Consider the following 14,508-nt stretch of genomic DNA (forward strand, 5'->3'; position numbering starts at 1 on the left):
GAAAATATATTAGAAAGAAAAACCTCAAAATAGAACATGGACTTGGCCTTGATCCACATGTTTTCTGAGTTTCATGTTTTTATGTACAAGGCAAAGCTAAAAAATCATTACATGCCAACGGCTGAACAGGGAAATAAAATCATCGGGTAATGACCTGATCTGGCTGAGGAGCCTTGCATTCAGGGAATGGAAATACACACTGCAGAAAATTAAACAGTAATGTAATCCCTTTAATCCTGATCTTCCAGAACTAAGAGAGGGGAGAGAGGGGGCAAAAAGAAAAGGCCTGGGTTCATTTAGCCTGAAGGAATATTGGCTTTGAAAGGCAAAGGGGAGAAAAAAGACTTTGCTTTCCTGGTAAAGTCTGATATTAAGATGCAGGAAATGGTTTTCAAATTATATATGTGTCTTACTCTATAGAGCACAGAGCTGCTGACTGTGTCTGAAATATAAAAGAAAAGTGGCCGTGTCCCTGAGAATGCATTACCCTTTGAGGAGAATATTAGGTTGTTGTCCTTTTGCATTTCCCAAAGACAACCCACTGAAATTTCCCAGAAGGACTGCTTGGCAGAGAAAGGAACAGCAGGAAAGTCTATGCTGACAGGAAAGTCTCACTTTAAGAAAATCTGATACATGATTTTTTTTCCTTTTCAAGAGATCATTTGGGGCAATTTTAGATTTACAAAAGCATTCTTTGTTGCTAATAATAATAATTTGTAAAACGCAATGGACCCAGGGCTCCATGGCAATTACTCTCTATACTTCACTTGGGGCAGTTACACAAAGTAAAATCTGGAGGTAAAGAGAAGTAGGGCTGGTGAAAGGCTGTCTATCTTTAGGTAAAAATCAGAGAGAAACTAAAGTAGATGAAGAAAGCTATTCCTTAGACAAACAGCCTGGCTGCACAGTCTGGAAGGGAGCCAAGAGAGCAGCAAAGTCAGCTGGGTTGGGTGCAAGGAAAGGGCATAGCAAAGACAAGGAAGTGAATGAATGATGGAGCCAGGCAGGTCATGGTCCAAATGCGTGAATGGCACCAGCAGAGGTAAAGCCATAGGAGGAATTTCCTGGGTATATTAGTGAATCCTCCATCCCCACTGTCCTTTATTGCTTCCCTTCAGGGTATCTGGGACAGGCATTTTGTGACATAAAAGATGACGTAAAACTAAATCTGATAAGTTAAAAAAAAACTTGAACTCCCGAAAGTATCTGATTTTTAACACAGGTCTTGCAAGCCAATGTTCTGATCTTTATTTGCAAACAGATCAGTGGTGGGGATTTTAAACCAGCCAATAAGGACCAAAAGCACTAAGGCTAAATAAGAACAATACAAGGTTCTCACCCTATGGCCAAGGAACTGGTTGCTTCTGGGGATCAGTGGCAGGTTCTCAAGTCCTATATTATCTCTCTATCTCTAATGAGTTAATTATTGAATTTGAGCTTCTTTGTCCCAAAGCCTTTTTCCATATACAGATTGCATAGTCTTTTAGAATCCCTTGTGAAAGGTTAAAAAAGGCTTTAATATTTAAGAGTTTGCTACTTCTGCAAATAATACATTTTATAGCTACTGGCCTGTCAATATCTGAGCTTCAGAATAAGAGCTGCAGGATAGGTCAACTCTTTTATTTACAGAACAAGCAACTTTAGAAGTATCTACTATGCTCACAGTACTATGAAGAGATATAAAGGAAACTAAAAATAAAAATAGAATAGAAATAAGAATCATAATGTAATATACTATAATTGTAGTTAAATTTTTTTTCCTATCTGAATTTGACCACCCAAGCCTATTAATGCAAAGGACACTGTAGACTCATAGACACAGCCAGAAAAGCTCCCCACTCCCCAGTCTAACAATAGATATTATGTGTAAATAACATAATTACACCAGATGGGGAGCAGAGAGAAAACTTCCCATAGGAGCATAAAGTGTTCTGGGGAAAGAGGTATGCAGTAATTTTAAAACAGAAATTCTAAAATGTTCATTTCTTTGATGTTCTTTTAGTGACACTAATTTATTATGAAATGTAAAACAACATAAAAGGCACGACATCTACATGTTTATCAAAGAGGGGCATGGTTTAGAAAATAAATATTCAATCTCCTTAGCAAGAGTGACCATGCTTAGTTCCACTTTGTATCTCCAGCAATTTCCAGAGTCTGACATATAGGGGATGTTCAATGAAAGTCTATTAGCTGACTGGATGGATGGATGGATGGATAGATGGATGGATGGATGGATGGATGGATGGATGGATGGATGGATGGATGGATGGATGGATCTGAGTGAGTGAGTGAATGAATGATTTGAAACCTGAAGTATCAACAACAAACTAGAACCCTTCTGTTTTCTTATAACAATTAAGACATTATTTTTTTCACTAATTCCATATAGAAGAAGAAACATAGTAGACTAAAAATTACCATACCCTGACATCAAAATAATAAGTGGAATCATTGAATCCAGAGGAAGATTTCAGGGGAAAAATGTTATTTTATTGACTCTAGCAGGGAATTTAACTTAATGTTATAACATAGGTCTCAGGGACAAATTAACCATGACCCAAACAACAAAAAGTCTGTCCACACAAAACTGATAAATGATTCCAACCTCCTCTTACAGCTCAGAGGCCTCAAAAAAGTGAATTTTCATTAAACTTGTCAAAAGAGTTAAACTTGTTCTCCTTTCCAGGCACATAGTAGGATTATACTTATTGATCTTCTGTGGTTCTGGGTGATTCTATATGACCAGTCTGGTCAATGAGTTGTTACTGGAAGCAATATATTTTAATTATGATCTAGAAAACTATCACTGTAAGAATATTCAGTGGTTTCTTTTTTAACTCTGTCACAAAAACTGACATTGTTCCCTATGGTTGCTTCTCCACCAAACTGTAGTACAGAGTAAGGGTGATAGCGATTCAGAGCAGAGGCCCCAAAGACTGTGATGAGTGGGTAATTTGAACAGACAAAAAATATACCTTTTACGTTTGAAGTCACTGAGATTTCAGGTATCTCTATCCCTGCACCCTAATCCAGGTACCCTGACTAATACAAGTTGATTTACAGTAATCAACATAGTTTATATCCCTCATACATAACTCAAAAGTTAGAATCTAATTGCTCCAACAATTAACATTTCACCAAGAACAAAACAATATAGAGAAAAACAATCTTGTATTTAATCATTGAAACTAGCGGGAAAGAAGATGAAAAGGGAACCATATATAGCAAATACAGTAGTTCTAACACAATTTTGTCATAACTAATAAATTCTGTCACAATTTCAGGTGGCAGAAACAAATTCTTACCATACTTTCCTATAATGGAAATGGAAATCCATTAAATACAAAGGGAAACAACTTGAAAAACTAAAATAGCAGATCACACTCAAAATGACCCACTGAAAATAGCCTATCCTTGAGATAGTGATGGAAATTCCTTAGAGGGAATGAGAACTCAATTAAGACATGCACATGAGTCATTCTTAAGCTTTCTTAAGCTAACAGACAGTCTTTCTCATCTGTATAGCACTTTACATTACATGAAGTTCTTTCTTGTGCATTTCCTCATTTGAGCTTCACAACTACCCTATGAGACAGACAGGGCAGGAAATAATATCCACACTTGCTTGCGAATGGTCTTAGTCCAAACAGCTGACACATGGCAAACGTGGTATTAGGATACATACCTCCTAATCTGTAGTTCATGCTTTTTGGACGATATCACGCTATTTCTAATAAAACCCATGCAGTCACTTACTTTATAGAAAACATTCTGCCAGAACGAAAATCAAACTGTTGGCTTCCCAAAATCACTTGTGTTCTAAGTATAAGCTTTATTTGCTTAATTACCATCTGAGCAATAGGTGTAATGGCCAAGTTTATATTCTGCTTGAAGATGAGGCACTTACAACTAAGATATTGCATACTATGCATTAAACATGCCATCCTGTTAATTCATTTCTCAAATGATGATGGTTCTGGATGTAAATTAGCACTGTGCTTTTTCAGATTGAACAGATGTTTCTGGGTGTTTATTTTTATAATTTTTTTCTCTCTTGAGATATTACATGGAGTAAGCAGGCACTGCATGTACTGACAGACAACTCTCCTTACAGCACGGCATGGAGATTAAAACCTTAGAGTCCTCCCAGCTGAGGACCTCTAAGGTTCAGGGATATAATTCTTAAATTTCCCTTTACATCTTTTCTTCGGAGGTGCCTCATCCCACTATTGCTGCCTATATACTGGCAATACTGAAGACATATAGATTGATCTTCTTTCCTCCACCAGTGTCAAGTATTACCTCGAGTGCTCTATTCTTAGGATTCAGTAAAAAGTCTTTAATTAAATTTATGCACCAGTTTCTATAGTGATCACTGGTTGACTCTCATATATTCCCAACATGGAGGAAGCATTGCTGACCTTGCCAATCAGGTACTCAAAAACAGACATGTAGCAGGAAAGAAAAAAAAAATTCACACTGAACTCAGATAAATGAAGAAAGTGTAACTTATTCATCTATTCTATAACTAATGTGATATTCCTCATAAACCCTCAGCCATTCTACAGAAAAGAAAAATTTGTCTAGCTTAATGTGTTCATTTTAACCCAATCTAATCATTTAAACTCTTTAAGTAAAACTGTCTCTTTGGGTAAATTCAGTGTTTATATTATGCTCTCCCTTCCCTTATTCATCCCTAAGATGGCTCCTGGGCTTTATGAGACGGCTTTCATGAATATAACAATTAATGAAAATGGGACCCTTTCAATCTGTTTATCCCAATATCTTAAAAGATTAAGGGAAAAAATGTTCACAAATATGCATACATTCCAAAGTGAGGCTCTTGAACCACGAAAGTTAGAATTTTGAAGGAAGTGACCAAACCCTCTTTCAAAAACTTGAATGTAATACCCTGCTCTGGCATAACTGACTTGAGGTGGGAGGATGGAGTGTGGCTGGAAAATAGAAAGGAACAATCTCTTTCAGAAATAGGTATTGATTTCTCATAATAGTCCTTTCCTCTCCCCAGAGGAGAAGCAAGTTGGTATTTTCCCATTATACCAGATGATGTAAAAGGGACCTCCAGAAGAGCATTCCTAGAGCTTTTTAATCCCCTACCATTTAGCCTCATGTATACCCGAAAAGCCACAGAACTAGAAAGTGTGAGTAGCTGGTTGCTCTGAGAGCAGAGTGCAGAGAAGATGGTGCCCTGACATGACCTCGCTCTCAGAATCTGTCAACATAAATGATGCATTAGTGTCTCTATTGGATTTTTTTTCACTATTACTCCTGTAACAAATCACTACATTTTTACTGGCTTAAAGTGACCCAAATTTATCTCACAGTTCAGAGGTCAGAAGCCCAAAATGAGTCTAACAGGGCAACAAAGAAAGTGTTGCAGGACTGGTTCCTTCTAAGAGCTTAGGGGGAGAAACCATTCTTTGTTACTCCTGGCTTCTAAGATTTCTGGCATCCCTTGGTTTTTCACTATATCACTCCAATCTAGTTCATTGTTACATTGCTTCTCCCCCCCCTCTGATCTCCTTCCTCCCTCTAATAAGGACACTCACAATTATATCAGCCCTCCCAGATAATGTAGGCTAATCTCATCTCAAAATCCTTAACCACATCTGCAAAGCCCCTTTTGCCATGTAAGGGAACATACTCATAGGTCACAAAGATTCAGACATTGACATAGTTGGGAAATTATTATGCAGTTCAGCACAGACTGGAAGTGAGCTTCCTTAAATCCTCCATCCCAAGAGAGCTTTCAGCCTAGAGCCAAGGGGCCTCAGTAGAAAGAGACTGGAAATATATAAAAAATGGGAGTTGGTGGTAGTGGGAGGGAGTTCCTTAACAGCCATCTAGAAGAGACTAATTTTGTTAATGTAGATTTAAGAGGTCAGGAAATAACTCATGAAGACAAGAGCAAGGTTTAAACACCTGCCAAAGAAGCATGTCAAAGTCAAATCACAATAAAACCTTTTAAGTAAGACTTTTCTTATTCTTTACTTCTCTTCCCTCTATCCACCAGGATCCAAAGGATTCATAACAAATAGCTATCAACGTGAGAGAAGGGGTAATAGAAAATGCACAGCAAGAAGGAAAAAAAAGAAGGTAAAATATGCCCCCTTTTCTACTCTAGTTAAGTCTGAAACAGAGTATTCTCAGGGAGGGGAGATGCTTTGATCTCAAAAGAACTTCACAAGGGTGACTATTACACAGGACTTAACATGTTAACTACTGAAATGAGGCAGTTGTTCTGGAAAATGTGAACAAGGGACTTTTAATTACCCAAGAGCTTTAGGACCTGACAAGACTTCATCCCATGACACGAAAGATCTAAACCACCAAAAAGGTAAGAGAAGTTAGTGAGGAGGTGGTAAGAACACAGTTGCTCTCTCAATTGACTTTATGGAGTTCAACCATTTCAGTGTAACCATTACATACCCTTGTAACAGAAGGAAACATGAGGGAAGCTCTCCATCTTCACAGATTCTTGTAACTGTCCTCTGACTCTCTGATACCTTGGGTCTCCATGGTAATGTGCTTCTCTGTCTGGTTGGCAAGCAACTGCTCACTATGATGTCATTTGCTGCTGAAGTCATAGAGTGGTGAATTCACAGTTGCTGTTGTTTTTGTTTGTTTGTTTGTTTGTTTGTTTTTAGCATGGTTAGGACTATGGCTCTTGTTAACACAATGGACACCAAATGTTTCTCTGTAGTTTAACATTTGATCCTTAGCCAGACGAACTACCTGAACAACACTCACCTAGAGAGCTACTTAACTCCTTCCACGGGACCCCCACTGGCAAACTCTTCAGCTAGAAATAGCTACCTTCTTTCTATATGATCCTCCTACTGCAGAAAGGAACTTCTGGTTCCAACTCCACAAAGGAACAGAGTAGGGACAGGATGAAGTATATCATTGAAGGGTGGGGAGAGGGAAGATTCAGTGTGAAATGAAAATGTGGGACCCTTTGTTCAAAAGTTAGGAATTTCAGGGGGCCTCCTGGTGGCATGGGGATTAAAGTCTCAGGACTATCAAGCTATCTCCATGCACTGAGGCATGAGTGATCCCCGCCAGGGGTTAAACACATGACACAGCAGACGGATCCTGTCTCACCTGCTGCTCCCGTCAGCAGTGTATTTCAGTAGATCTGCCTGTTCTGTTCCCCGCTCTGCCTTTGGTGAATCCTCTTACACAGCCCCCCCCAGCACCTCTGGCCTTCACCCCAGTTCTTATATGCATAAATAAAAATAAATCTTAAAAAAAAAAAAAGAATTTCAGGGCCTCCTTGGTGGCCTAGGGCTTAAGTCTCAGCTCTATAACCACTAAGGCCTGAGTTGGATTCCCAGCCAGGGAGCTAACCCACATATGGTGCAGCAGACCTCTCCTGTCTTGCCCACTGCTCCACTAAGAAGTGTATTTCAGTCAATCCACCTGTTGTACTCCCCACTCTGTCTCTGGTGTATCCTCTCACCACTACCCCCACACCTCTGGCCTACATCCTAGCTCTATGCAAAAAATAAATAATTTTTTTAAAGTTAAGAATTTCAAGACAATGAGTCCAGAACATTAAGCAAAGTGTAGGACCTTCAGTACAGGGGGCCCTGATCAATTTCCCAGGAGCTCTAAACAATGTGTTTAACCATGCCACCACTCTTACACTGGTGTCACTGTTTCCAGCCAAGGAAGTAGAAAACCAATCAATTTCTGGAAAAGGGGATGAGGTGGGGTGTGAGATGGGGGTAAGAAATGAGCTAAATATTCTTAAATTGTTATTCTGAGTTATAAACATCTCAGTTTTATACAACGATTTTATAGCTTCTGGATTTGCAAAGTGCTTTTATATCTATCATCTCATTTGTTCTTCATGGCATCATTGAACAGTAGGTGGGGACCTCCCTGGTGACACAAGGGGTTAGGATGTAACCTATGAACAGTAGGTGGGCATGAGTCTTATTTTATATCTGAAGAATTTAAGTCTAGAGAGGGTAAAGGATTTGTCCGGGCCAGCCGGGCAGATCAACGGGGTACCCGGGGGAGGAAGCAGGGGCTTGGTATGGGACAGGGGTACGCAAGGAGTGGAGACAAAGCCAGGATCATCGCCAGTCTCATTTATTCAGGAATGTGTACAATGTTATATAGGGTTCAGAGGAGGAGGTCTCTCGTTATCTCTAGCAAGGAGAGCCCACCAATGCAAACAAGCCACAGTAGCAAGCAGGGGGAAAGGACCAGTCGTCACAATAGGAAACTTGAAACCTTCACTTGAGCTAACATTCAGTACCTGCTTCAGGCAAGAACCCGGATGTTCAGGTCTGGGCCTCAGGTCTGGGCCCCGACAAGGATTCAAGAACATATTCAGTTAACAAGTTAAGATGCTACACAAGCCCAGATTGGCCTCCAAATGTAGTTTACTAAATTATGTACTTTTATCTTATTTAATCATCAGAATTGTAATATTCTTATCATAAGGACCAGCAATATGCTTGCTTTTTCATCTTTCTACAAAATGTAGCCTCATACAGTCCACAGCTAATGTAGATGTGATGGCAGATTTGTTCCTCTTTTATTACTGCTCCTTCTCTTTATGTCTCCATTCTCTACCATCATCACCACCATGACCCCATGCACACACATGCACACAGTGTCAGAGACTTGGTCAGCTACAGTTCAACTGTCCCTCAAGCATGGAGACCAACCAGGATCAAATTTATTTAAAATAAAAAAAAAGACTAGGGTGACACCAAATGGATATTGGGGGGAAGGGGCAGGATAGAAAGATACTAGAGCTAATAAAACCCCATTTCCACTAAAGGACTAAAGACAGAAAATCTCCCAAGAGTCTTTCTTTTGGGTTTTGGCAGCTTACTCAAATGCAAATACCTTAGTATAGACTTGTTAAATCATTTAGTTTTGAATTCCTTTCTAAGACCAACTTTTATCAGGGAAAAGAAAGCTTATGAGGTCTCCAAACAAGCAAAGGAGAGAAACCATCCAGTGGGGAACATTAGAAAAACCAGGTTATCTACTGCATCTCCTCCCCAGTTATGCCTATAGCCCTTCTTTCACAATGACAGGATCCCAAGTGGGAGGAACACAGATATAAGAAACTCACATCTCCTGTTGGGGAGAATGTGGTTAACAACTATTTTCCTCACAATTAATTCCCTTCTGTTTAAATTTAAAGGAATGCCTGTAACCTTGATACCTCACTAGGGCAATTTTAAGGGCTCTTTCTAGAACTTCCAATTGGATATACTCACATGTATTAAAGGCGATGAAACTCTATAAAGGAATCCCACTTCTGTGGAGATGAAAATAATCAATAGAGGTTTGCAAAATATAAAGTCAAAATTGCACATAAAAGGCTCTCTCCAGGACCAAGATTTTTAGGATAAATATATACTTGACAAGAGCATTCCGATACTTATCAAGTAATAGTTGTAGTTTGCTCAGATGTTTGAAAAATTAAAATGGCATGGGCCAAGAATGCAAACCTTCTGATTTACAATGTAGCATAACTGAATTAATAAAAACCTGTTATCATTAGTATTCCAGAAGCCTCAACGAAAACGTGATATATAACTAAAACAGGTGAGGGAATTTTTAAAAGGCTGAAACACTTTAAGCACTTTTCCCTAGAATAACTGTCAGAGTACAAACCATGTCAGTGTAGAGCTCTTTGAAAAAGATGCCAAAAGACTCTTTCATTGCTGTGTGGCAGCCATATTTGACTAAATACCACTCTAGCCCCCAGTTTCTAAAACAACTACCACCTACACAATTCTTTTCTCCAGAAACAATTACCCTTTCTCCTCTCACGGCACTAATCTCAAGTGTCTGCAGTATATAGTTCAGGGATAAAAGCAATCCAGCTCTGCAGGTAAAGTCAGTATCTCACCAGAGAGAAGCACCTAGGGACAAGGAGATAAGAGAAGTCAGTGTCCTTATCTGCAGCAGGAAGTTCTGTTAAGGCACAGATTTCAGCAAAGTTTCCAAGCCACACAGTTCCATCCTTTGAGGCCACAGCCCAAGAGCACCTAGTACAAAAATAGACACACATCCACTCCCACAGTTACAGGCCAAACATCCCTAAAGAATGACTGACTCATAATTACTAATGAAACTGAAAAGAGAGATTTTAGAGCTGAGAGTTAAGATATTCCCCCTCAGAAGTTGAGGTCACTGGCAATAAGGGACTCTTTTTTCTGTTAAATTATTCATCCTCCATTAGAACAGAACCTCCCTGTGGACATGGACCAGCTCTTATTCATCCATTAGGAATGGAAATCAAGTAGGTAATAAGTCAATCAGCTGATGATTGTAAAGTCCAACTTTGGTCCTTTTACTTCTCATAGTTGTCAGGTTCCCACAACTCCCCTTCTATCCAGTGTAAGGAAAAGCTATCTTGAGTAGAACAGATTCAAGTTAACCTGAGAGTACTTGCCATTACACTTTCATCTTTACTTCTGTGAAAGAGGATTCTAAAAGACTAAGACTAAGGAAGGAGCCATGTTTGGATGCTCACTCCATTACAATACACCAGGACCTTAGGACCTTAGTAGGAAAAGGAGTCATAGTGGTTTCCAAAGAGGAACTGAACACGGTGTTTCTAAGACTCAGTACATCCCATGGAAGTAACAGTGGAACTTACCTTCAAGGGCTTATGCAGGCTTGGATGAGGGGTATGTCAGCAGCAATTAGTATGAACCCAAGATGAAAGGGCCCTCCCTGCAAGTGCAGTTCTGTGCTAGACTGCCAGGAATATTACACAGAAGGCAGAGGAATAGGAGAAAGCACCAATAAATATTGAGACTGAGTTTCCAACCCGTTTGATAAACTGGGGGCAGAACCAATCAAATTGGACTTAGATGAATCATACAAGATATTTCTCATACATCTGGGTTTATGAAGTTAAATTCATTTCACTACACTACCTGTGTACTTCCTTCATCCCTTCCAGAGATTCAGACCTACTGAGTACCTAAAAGAAGAGTCATGCCCTTAGGAGTTGTAGAAGATGCTTCAATCATGTGTAGCAGGTTCATAGGAAAAACTACTGCGATCCAAAAGACAGTTGTTTCAGCCACCAGAAAGTGGATTAAGATAATCAGCATCTTGATTAGACAGGTGCGATGTGGGTCCTTCTTAATCTTTATTTTTATGCCTTAGGCTTATAGTCACAAATGTACCCTTCTAAGTCAGGGAAGTGAGTACAGTGGATTCAACCAACTGATCACTAGAGGAAAACAGCTGGATTAGCTGAGATTCTCCTGGGGTGGAGTTGATTGTAAAATACCCAGCTGGGGAACTATGCAGACTTTATACAATCACCTGCATGTTTGCTGCACTCCTGGGTCTGCTATAGAAATCACAAGCAATCAAATTAACACATGTATCACAATATGCACCAATAAATTCCCAAGCCTTCAGTACAGCCTGATTAGTATTAACAACAAACCAGGGGAAAGAAGGATTAAGGGATAAACTATTCTCACATCATGGTATGAATTAAATCAGTTCAATGGTGACTAGGCCTTAATTTATATTGTCCCCTGCCTGAAACAGTCTTTCCCCTCTCTCTGGTGACTTCTATCTTTCAAATCTAGCTCTAGTCCAATCTTCTATGTCAATTCTGGATTGCTATTTAGAAGCCATGCCACCCAAAGAATTGCATAAATACATTAATTTGTAAGCCAATAGGAAGACTTTTTTAAAAAAAAAAAAAAGCAACATTGTATTCCAAGGTGTGGCACTATTATAAATCAATCTCCATATTGATGAAACATGTAGGAGCTGTGTGCTTTTTCTCTATTTCAATGTTACAACATGCTCCCTAGTTGTGGTTATATTTTTAATCTCTTTTATCATACAAAATATATAACTTAAAGCTTCTACACAGCAAAAGAGACAATAACAAAAACAAAGAGAAACCCCACCGACTGGGAGAACATTTTTGCACACAACACTAATGATAAAGGACTGATCGCAAAAATCTGCAAAGAGCTGATGAGACTCAACAACAAAGAAAATAATCCTGTCAAAAATGGGCAGAAGAACTAAAAAGAAACTTCTCTGAAGAGGAAATGCAAATGACCAACAGGCATATGAAAAAATGTTCATCATCACTTGTAATCAGGGAAATGCAAATCAAAACTACCATGAGATACCATCTTACACCAGTGAGAATGGCACATATTAAAAAAACTAGCAACAACAAATGTTGGCGAGGGTGTGGAGAAAAAGGAACTCTCCTGCACTGCTGGTGGGAGTGCAAACTGGTCCAACCACTATGGAGAGCTGTGTGGAGATTTCTGGACCTACTAAAAATAGAGCTTCCATATGATCCAGCAATTCCACTCTTAGGTATTTACCCAAAGGACACAGAAACATCAATTCCAAAGAGCACCTGCACCCCTATGTTTATAGCAGCACTATTTACAATAGCTAAGCTTTGGAAACAACAAAAATGCCCAAAAATAGATGACTGGATCAAGAAGATGTGGTCCATATACACCATGGAATATTACTCAGCATTCAAAAAAGATAAACACATGCAATTTGCAGCAACATGGATGGAGCTGGAAGGGATCATGCTCAGCAAAATAAGCCAGAAAGAAAAAGAAAAATACCGGATTGTCTCGCTCATAGCAGGAATCTAGAAAACTTAAATAAGGGACCAGGAAAATGAATAACTATAAGAAAGTGAAAATCAAAATCAACAAAAAACTATGAACCAGAGACACTCTATGGGGGGTGGGGGGAGGGGAGGGATTGGGGTCAAAATGAGGGGGTTGCAATTGTATGGGGAATATAAAAATAAAATTTATTTTAAAAATATATATAACTTAAATAAAATTATATGCATGAAGATCCTTGAAAATATTGAAGAAAATGAATAGGAATGCATATAAAATTATTAAGCCTTAAAAAAGAATAATAATGGAGATATAAAATATGAAATTTTAGAATAACCATGGAAAATATATTCAATGAAATAAAAAATAATTAAGATTATTGGGAGAAAACAGGTTTTACATAAGCCATGGAAACCTATATACCCTACATATTTGTTATAATCTTCTCAGTGTTTAAAGTCAGAGTGACTGACAGGTAAACCCCAAACCTAAAAACATGTATTTTCAGGCCTCGCCCTCCAAAAAAATTTAGAAGTTGGAAAAAATTATCTTCATATTGATTTCATGTTGGTAGAAAACTTCCCATGTCCCTGTTCCTCAAAATGCTCTCTTAATTTTTAGGAATCCCCATGGATTATTAGCACTATGTACCCCAGGCCTTGGCTCCTATTTTTCAAATAAAAACATTTCTATCCACCATTCCTTTATGTTTTCTTCTTTACTAGATTACATGCTGTATGAGAACATGATAAAGAAATTTATGCAAATTCAAAAATAGTTAACCAGGTGGTGTTTTCCCTCTATGAAATATTTTACCATTGTCACTAAAGAATTCTAGAGGCAATCGTAATGCACATACTATTCTCACATATGAGAATAGTAGTTTTGACCTTTCCACAAATCAGGTGTGCCACAGAAGAGGCCTTTGAAATAAGGTAATACTGTCTACATCCCTTCAACATTTTGAGGGCAAAAGAACCAAGCTGCCTCCAGCCATTTCCCAAAGAAATAATTCAGCATTCAGAATTATATGAAAAGCCTCTGCATTTTTGGCACCACTATCATGCAGTAGATTGTTCACTCAGCAAGTCTGGGTTACCCAAATCCTGCACATTCTCAAAGTCCTCAGGAATAACTCTGGACTGGCTTGTGAAAGATAAACTCTAAACACTTGGACTATCCTCTCTAGTGAGAGAATATTTTTATACCTGGGTCCTCGTGCCACACCAGATAAAACATACTAGTTATGTGATTTATCATGAATATTTATTATTGTTACCTGGGCGGGCCACATTGTATTGGTTTGATCTGGGGGTAAAGGGAGAACCAAACACTGAGTAGATACATTCAGGTATGTGGCGCTCTTTGACTATGTCACTGACTCCTTTCTCCCAAGAGTAGAGCCTCCTAAGAAACCTTTCATAAACTAAAGTGGTGTCAAGGAAAGAAACAACTGCCATTCATTTATTTGTTTTCTTTTTCTTTTTTTTTATATGGAATGCTTCACGAATTTGCGTGTCATCCTTGCACAGGGGCCATGCTAACCTTCTCTGTATCATTCCAATTTTAGTATATGTGCTGCCGAAGTGAGCACCAACTGCATTAATTTATATAGAAATATTTTGAGTATTCCCAGACCCAAACAACACCAACTAGCACATAAAATCTAACATATAGAAAAGGAAGGAATGATATGATAAATACACACCCCAAGTAAAATAGTTCCCAGGGAAGAAGTTTGGCAGTACTGCTCTTGATGCTCAGGATTGCGAGCTGCCTCTAGAAAGGCTGCTGCAAAACAAAGATTGAATGCTATTTTCACTTTTCAGCTTTTGTTCTAACAGTGAAAATCCTATTAGGA

The 14,508-nt window shown here is 38.7% G+C and overlaps 1 non-coding gene across 1 annotated transcript; it reads right to left on the reverse strand.

The window, feature by feature from the left end:
* Positions 1 to 14,134: 14,134 nt before the first annotated feature.
* On the reverse strand, positions 14,135 to 14,241 carry LOC119246884 (U6 spliceosomal RNA). The gene has a single exon (XR_005125622.1). It is a non-coding gene; the product is annotated as a U6 spliceosomal RNA (small nuclear RNA).
* Between the last annotated feature and the right edge of the window lie 267 nt (positions 14,242 to 14,508).

This window comes from Talpa occidentalis, unplaced genomic scaffold (assembly GCF_014898055.3).
Source record: "Talpa occidentalis isolate TD23 unplaced genomic scaffold, MPIMG_talOcc4v2.1 talOcc4.15, whole genome shotgun sequence".
Taxonomy (NCBI): Eukaryota; Metazoa; Chordata; class Mammalia; order Eulipotyphla; family Talpidae; genus Talpa; species Talpa occidentalis.